A 7,969-nucleotide genomic window follows, 5' to 3' on the forward strand; every position below is an offset into this window, starting at 1 on the left:
ACACAATTGCCAGCCCAGACTATTATACCCAGCAAAACTCTCAATCAATATTGATAGAGAAACCAAGATATTCCATGACAAAACCAAATTTACACAATATCTTCCCACAAATCGAGCACTTCAAAGGATAATTGGTGGAAAACTCCAACACAAGGAGGGAAACTACAACCTAGAAAAAGCAAGGAAGTAATCTTCCAACAACCCCAAAAGAAGATAGTTACACAAACATAACTCCACCTCCAATAACAAAAATAACAGGAAGCAACATTCATTTTTCCTTAATATCTCTTAATATCAATGGACTCAATTCTCCAATAAAAAGACATAGACTATCAGACTGGATACATAAACACGACCCAGCATTTTGCTGCATACAGGAAACGCACCTCTGTGAAAAAGACATATACTACCTCAGAGTAAAAGGATGGAAAACAATCTTTAAAGCAAATGGTCCCAAGAAACAAGTTGGAGTAGTGATTTTAATATCAAATAAAATAGATTTTTAACCAAAAGTAATCAAAAAAGATAAAGAAGGACACTTCATATTCATCAAAGGAAAAATTCAGAGGAACTCTGAATTCTGAACATCTATGCCCCAAATGCAAGGGCACCCACATACACAAAAGAAACTTTACTAAACCTTAAAGCATACATTGCACCTCACACAGTAATAGTGGGAGATTTCAACACCCCACTCTCAGCTATGGACAGATCATGGAAACAGAAACTAAACTGAGACACAATGAAACTAACAGAAGTTATGAACCAATTGGACTTAACTGATAGAACATTTCATCCTAAAACAAAAAAATATACCTTTTTCTCAGCACTTCATGGTACCTTCTCCAAAATAGACCATATAATTGGTCACAAAACAGGCCTCAACAGATACAAAAAGATTGAAATAATCCCTTGTCCCTATCAGACCACCATGGACTAAGGCTCGTCTTTAATATTGACAAAAACAACATAAACCCCACATACACGTGGAAACTGAACAATGCTCTACTCAATGATAACTTGGTCAAGGAAGAAATAAAGAAAGAAATTAAAGACTTTTTAGAATTTAATGAAAATGAGGACACATCATATCAAAACTTGTGGGACTCCATGAAAGCAGAACTAAGAGGAAAAATCATAGCTCTAAGTGCCCACAAAAAGAAACTGGAAAGAGCATACACTAACAACTTGACAGCACACCTGAAAGCATTAGAACAAAAAGAAGCTAATATACCCAAGAGGAGTAGATGGCAGGAAATAATCAAACTCAGGGCTGAAAGCAACCAAGTAGAAACAGAAAGAACTATACAAAATATCAACAAAACCAGGAGCTGCTTCTTTGAGAAAATCAATAAGATAGATAAACCTTTAGACAGACTAACCAGAGGGCACAGAGTCAGTATCCAAATTAATAAAATCAGAACTGAAAATGGAGACATAACAACAGAAACTGAAGAAATTAAAAAAATCGTCAGAACCTACTACAAAGGCCTATACTCAACAAAATTGGAAAATCTGGATGAAATGGACAATTTCCTAGATGGATACCAAGTATCAAAATTTAAACAGGAGCAGATAAACCATCTAAACAGTCCCATAAGCCCTAAAGAAATAGAAGCAGTCATTAAAAGTCTCCCCACCAAAAAAAAAGTCCGGGACCAGATGGTTTTAGTGCAGAATTCTATCAGACCTTCCAGGAAGACCTAATACCAATTCTCTTCAAACTATTCCACAGAATAGAAACAGAAGGAACAATACCTAATTTGTTCCATGAAGCTACAATTACACTCATACCTAAACCTCACAAAGACCCAACAAAGAAAGAGAACTACAGATCAATCTCTCTTATGAATATTGATGCAAAAATACTCACTAAAATTCTCGCAAACTGAATCCAAGAACACATCAAAGTAATCATGCATTATGATCAAGTAGGCTTTATCCCAGGAATGCAGGGATGGTTCAATATTTGGAAATCCATCAATGTAATCCACTACATAAATAAACTCAAAGAAAAAAACCACATGATCATCTCACTAGATGATGAGAAAGCATTTGACAAAATTCAACATTCCTTCGTGTTAAAAGTCTTGGAAAGATCAGGAATTCAAGGCCCATACCTAAACATAGTAAAAACAATATACAGCAAACCAGTAGCCAACATCAAAGTAAATGGAGAGAAACTGGAAGCAATCCCACTAAGATCAGGGACTAGACAAGGCTGCCCACTCTCACCCTACCTATTCAATATAGTATTGGAAGTCCTAGCTAGAGTAATTAGACAACAAAAGTAAGTCAAAGGGATACAAATAGGAAAAAAAGAAGTCAAAATTTCACTATTTGCAGATGATATGATAGTATACTTAAGTGACCCTAAAACTTCCACCAGAGAACTCCTAAACCTGATAAACAACTTCAGTAAAGTGGCTGGATATAAAATCAACTCAAACAAATCAGTAGCCTTCCTCTATTCAAAGGATAAACAGGCTGAGAAAGAAATTAGGGAAATGACACCCTTTACAATAGTTATAAACAATATAAAATACCTTGGAGTGAATCTAACCAAGCAAGTAAAAGATCTGTATGACAAGAACTTCAAGTCTCTGAAGAAAGAAATAGAAGATCTCAGAAGATGGAAAGATCTCCCATGCTCCTGGATTGGCAGGATTAATTTAGTAAAAATGGCCATCTTGCCAAAAGCAATCTACAGATTCAATGCAGTCCCCATCAAAATTCCAAATCAATTCTTTATAGAGATAGAAAGAGCAATTTGAAAATTCATTTGGAATAACAAAAAAACTCAGGATAGCAAAAACTATTCTCAATGAATTTCAAATTCTCAAAGAATTTCTGGGGGAATCACCATCCCTGACCTCAAGCTGTACTACAGAGCAATAGTGATAAAAACTGCATGGTATTGGTACAGAGACAGGCAGGAAGATCAATGGAATAAAATCAAAGATCCAGAAATGAACCCACACACCTATGATCACTTGATCTTTGACAAAGGAGCTAAAACCATCCAGTGGAAAAGGACAACATTTTCAGCAAATGATGCTGGTTCAACTGGAGGTCAGCAAGTAGAAGGATGCAAATCAATCCATTCTTATCTCCTTGTACAAAGTTCAAGTCCAAGTAGATAAAGGACCTTCATATAAAACCAGATACACTGAAACTAATAGAAGAGAAGGTGGAGAAGACCCTCGAATACCTAGGCACAGGGTTCCTGAACAGAACACCAATGGCTTATACGCTAAAGAATTGACAAATGGGACCTCATAAAATTGCAAAGCTTCTGTAAGGCAAAGGACATTGTCAATAAGACAAAACGGCAACCAACAGATTGGGAAAAGATCTTTACCAATCCTAGATCCAATTGAGGGCTAATATCCAATATATACAAAGAACTCAAGAAATTAGACTCCAGAAAACCAAATAACCCTATTAAAAATGGGGTACAGAGCTAAACAAAGAATTCTCAGCTGAGGAAACTCGAATGGCTGAGAAGCACCTTAAGAAATGCTCAACATCCTTAGTCATCAGGGAAATGCAAATCAAAACAACCCTGAGATACCACCTCACATCAGTCAGAATGGCTAAGATAAAAAACTCAGGTGATAGTAGATGCTGGCGAGGATGTGGAGAAAGAGGAACACTCCTCCATTGTTGGTGGGATTGCAAGCTGGTACAACCACTCTGGAAATCAGTCTCTTGGTTCCTCAGAAAACTGGACATAGCATTACCTGAGGATCCAGCTATACCACTCCTGGGCATATACCCAGAAGATGCTCCAACATATAACAAGGACACATGCTCCACTATGTTTATAGCAGCCTTATTTATAATAGCCAGAAGTTGGAAATAACCCAGATGTCCTTCAACAGAAGAATGGATAAAAAAATTGTGGTACATTTACACAATGGAGTATTACTCAGCTATTAAAAATAATGAATTTGAGAAATTTTTAGGTAAATGGATGGAACTAGAAATTATCATCCTGACTGAGTTAACCCAATCACAAAAGAACACACATGGTATTTACTCACTGATAAGCGGATGTTAGCCCAAAAGCTTGGAATAGCGAAGACTCAACTCACAGACCACATGAAGCTCATGAAGAAGGAAGACCAAGTGTGGATGCCTTGGTACTACTTAGAAGGAGTTACAAAAATACTCAAGGGAGCAAATATGGAGACAAAGTGTGGGACAGAAACTGAAGGAGGGGACGTCTGGAGACCATTCCACCTGGGTATCCATCCCATGTACAGTCACCTAAGCTAGACACTGATGTGGATGGCTGGAAGTGCATGCTGACAAGAACCTGATATAGCTGTCTCTCCTTAGAGGTCTGCCAGAGACTGACACATTCAGAGGACAATGCTCACAGCTAACCACTGATATGCTCAAGGGTTTACCCATGGAGAAATTAGAGAGAAGACTGAAGGAGCAGAAAGGGTTTGTGACCCTATGAGGAGAGCAACAATACCAACCAACCAGAGCTCCCCAGGGTCTAAACCACCAGCCTGGGAGCACATAGGGAGGAACTCATGACTCCAGCTATATATGTAGGAGAGGATGGCCTTGTCGGGCATAGGTGGAAGAGGAGATTCTTAGTCCCATGAAGGACAAACACCGAGTGTGGGGGGGAATGTGAGGGTGTGGAGGTGGGAGTTGGAGGGGTAGCTGGGGGCACAGTCTCATAGAAGCATGAGGAGGGGGGATGGGATAGGAGGTTCCTGGGTGGTGGGGGGAAGTGGGTTAAGGGGATACAATCTGAAATGTAAATATAATACCCAATAAAAATAAATTTAAAAAAATCTAAAAACTGTAAAAAAAATTCCTCCCATTCTCAACATTATGGCTTCTTTCCATAGTGTATCCAGTCCAGTCTATGCTGCCCATATGCCAGGGATCACACCTTAAAGAAAAGTGTGTTTCCTCCAGAAAGCCATCAACTATCAATACTGCCTCAGTCAGGGGCGGGACTTGCTAAACCCCTCCCATATCCATGCTGGCATGTTGACTGGCTTAATCTTGTGCAAATCTCATTCAGGCAAACCACAGCTCTGTGGATTTACGAATCTGGTGGTCTTGTCATGTTCAGAGGACACTCTTTTGCCCCAGGCCCCCCCATGGCCTTTTTTACCATAATCTTTTTGCCCCTCTTTCAGAAGGTCCGTGGGCCCTGGGGAAGAGGCACGATCTAGACGATTCATCTGTGGCTGAGTTTTCCACTGACACTTTGCATTCACTATTTTTGTATAGCCGGGACGAACCACAATAACGGAAGCGACTCATAGAAAGGAGGATTTTTTTTTGGGGGGGGGGCTTATGGTGTCAGAGGAATAAGAGCTCATCACCACCGTGGCAGGCAGGGAAGCCTGGCTGCTAGGGCAGGAGCTGAGAGCACAGGGCTCACATTTTAAACTGCAAACGGTGAGTAGAGAGAGGATATTGGGGACAGCAGGAGTCCTTTTATTTTCAAAGACTGCCGCAGTTGTAACATACTTTTACCAACAAGGCTACAACTTCTAACTCCCCAGTCCACAACCACCTAGGGACTAAGTCGTCAGTGGCCAGTACTACAGAGGCATCTCATTCAACACACCACACACTCATGCCCTGCTCTTGGACCAGTGTGAGTTTCTCTGTCAGCCCCACTCCCTGCACAGAGGAAGGCTGATAAGGCTTGAGAGCTGTGCCACAGCCAGACATAGAGAGATTTGAATTTCGAGGGAAGTTTGAGACTGTGCCCATTTAGAACATAACAGTAGTAAACAGGACTGAAGACCCGAGGGCCAGCAGAAAGAATGGAAACAGACAACCTCAGGAGGTAGGAGGTGGGAGGACCCTCTGGAATGTACTGGAGACCTGGGAGGTGAGAGACTCTCAGGACTCAAAGGGAGGGACCTTGAATGAAGGGCTCTACAGTGGGGGAGAGAAAACTTGTAGAGTCCACCTCCAGTAGAAAGGCAGGGCATCATGTAGAGGGATGGGGTTGCCATTCCACAGTCAAAAGTTCTGATCCAAAATTGTTCCTGTCTGAGGGAACCTCAAGGACAAAAATGGAGGAGAGCATGAAAGAAAGGAGGCCCAAACTGGGATCCAGCTCAGGGGAGATTCAGGGCCCTGACACTGTTACTGACGCGGGGGTGTGCTTGCAGACAGGAACCTAGCATGACTGTCCTCTAGGCTCAACAAGCAGATGAAAGAGTCAGATGCAGATACTAGCACCCAAGCAATGGATGGAAGCCGGGGACCCCTGTGATTGAGTTGGAGAAAAGCTGAAAGAAGCTGAGGAGGAGGGTGGCCCTATAGGAAGACCAGCAGTTTCAACTGGCCTGAACCCCAGAGATCTTTCAGACACTGAGCCACCAACCAGGCAGCATACACCAGCTGATATGAGGCCTCAACACATACAGCAAAGGACTACAGGGTCTGATCTCAGTGAGAGAAGATGCATCTAACTCTTGAGAGACTTGAGGTATGGGGGGGGGTATCCGTAAGATGTAAGTGGGGGTGGGGACATCCTCTTGGAGACAGGGTGGGGGAGATATGGGATGGGGGGAGCAGTCGGGGGTCAGGCCGGGAGAGGGATGAAGACTGGATTGTAAAAAAGCATTAAAGAATAAATAAAAGAATAATTTCAGCAAACAGTAGTATCATTCACAAGATATAATAGCAGAGAAGTTTTGAATAATGGATAGTGTCTCTCTGATTCCTAAGTGTTTGCAAATATAGACTGAAGACCTACAAATAAAGTTTCAAAATTTATCTTAAAAAGAAAAGAAAAGAAAAGAAAAGAAAAGAAAAGAAAAGAAAAAGAACAGTAGTAGATTCACCCTTGGGGGCTGTGAGCACACCAGCCATGAGTTCTTGGTCAAACTTGCAATGCAAGGCATATGTTTCTTCTTGTAGAGTGGGCTGAAATCCAACTGAAAAGCAGTTGTACTGTCTTAGTTAGGATTAACATTGCTGTGATAAAATAACATAACCAAAAGCAACTGGGAGAGGAGAGGTTTTATTTGGCTTACATATCTTGAATCACAGTCCACTAAGGGAAGCTGTGGTGCTTTCAATATGCTTGGCCCAGGGAGTGAGAGGCACTATTAGGAGATGTGGCCTGTAGGAGGAAGTGGGGGCATGGGCTTTGAGACCTTTCTAGCTGCCCTGAGGCCAGTCTTCTCCTGTTTGCTTTCGGAACAAGGTGTAGAGCTCTCAGCTCCTCGAGCACCGTGTCTGCCTGGACGCTGCCATGCTTCCGGCCATGATGATAATGGACTGAATCTCAGAACCTTTAAGCCAGCCCCAATGAAAGCCCCTTTATAAGAATTATCTTGGTCATGGCGATTCTTCACAGCAATGAAAACTCTAAGATAGAAGCCAAGGCAGAAACCCTAGCAGGTCATGAACCTGGAGGTGGAACCTGATGCAGGGGCCAAGTAGGGAGGAGTGCTGCTTACTTGCTTGCTCTTCAGGGCTTGCTAGGCCTGCTTTATTATAGAACCCATAACCACCAGTCCATGGATGGCACCACCCACAATGGGCTGGGCCCTCCCCATCAATCACTAATTAAGAAAATGCCCTACAGTTGGATCCTATGGAGGGCTTTTCTTAATCAAGGCTCTCTCTTCTCCAAACATTCTAGCTTGTGTCAAGCCAACATAAAACTAGCCAGCCCAGCCACTTCTGGCACACGCATGGGACTTTTGTACCCATGGGTCATGTCTTGCCAGATTGGTCATTATTTTAGCTCAAAGGGTTCATGGCTGAGTAAGTCTACTGATGGTATTTTCACCCCAGCCTACATAGCACCTTCTGTGCTATCCAGCAGGAAGGAGGGTTCCTGGTCAGTACCAACATGATTTCTCCAAGACCTGTGACCAAACTATAAAGTGTTTTCAGGAATAGGGTCTTACTTACTGTCAAGTTGTGTTGGGTTACCAAAATAAATGGACTTGCTCCTAGA

The 7,969-nt window shown here is 42.0% G+C and overlaps 1 pseudogene; it reads left to right on the forward strand.

Annotated features, from left to right (window-relative positions):
• The first annotated feature begins 7,962 nt into the window (after nt 1–7,962).
• Nucleotides 7,963–7,969, forward strand: part of LOC117708030 (small nucleolar RNA SNORA17) — a 112-nt pseudogene continuing 105 nt past the window's right edge.

Source organism: Arvicanthis niloticus, chromosome 4 (genome assembly GCF_011762505.2).
Source record: "Arvicanthis niloticus isolate mArvNil1 chromosome 4, mArvNil1.pat.X, whole genome shotgun sequence".
Lineage (NCBI taxonomy): Eukaryota > Metazoa > Chordata > Mammalia > Rodentia > Muridae > Arvicanthis > Arvicanthis niloticus.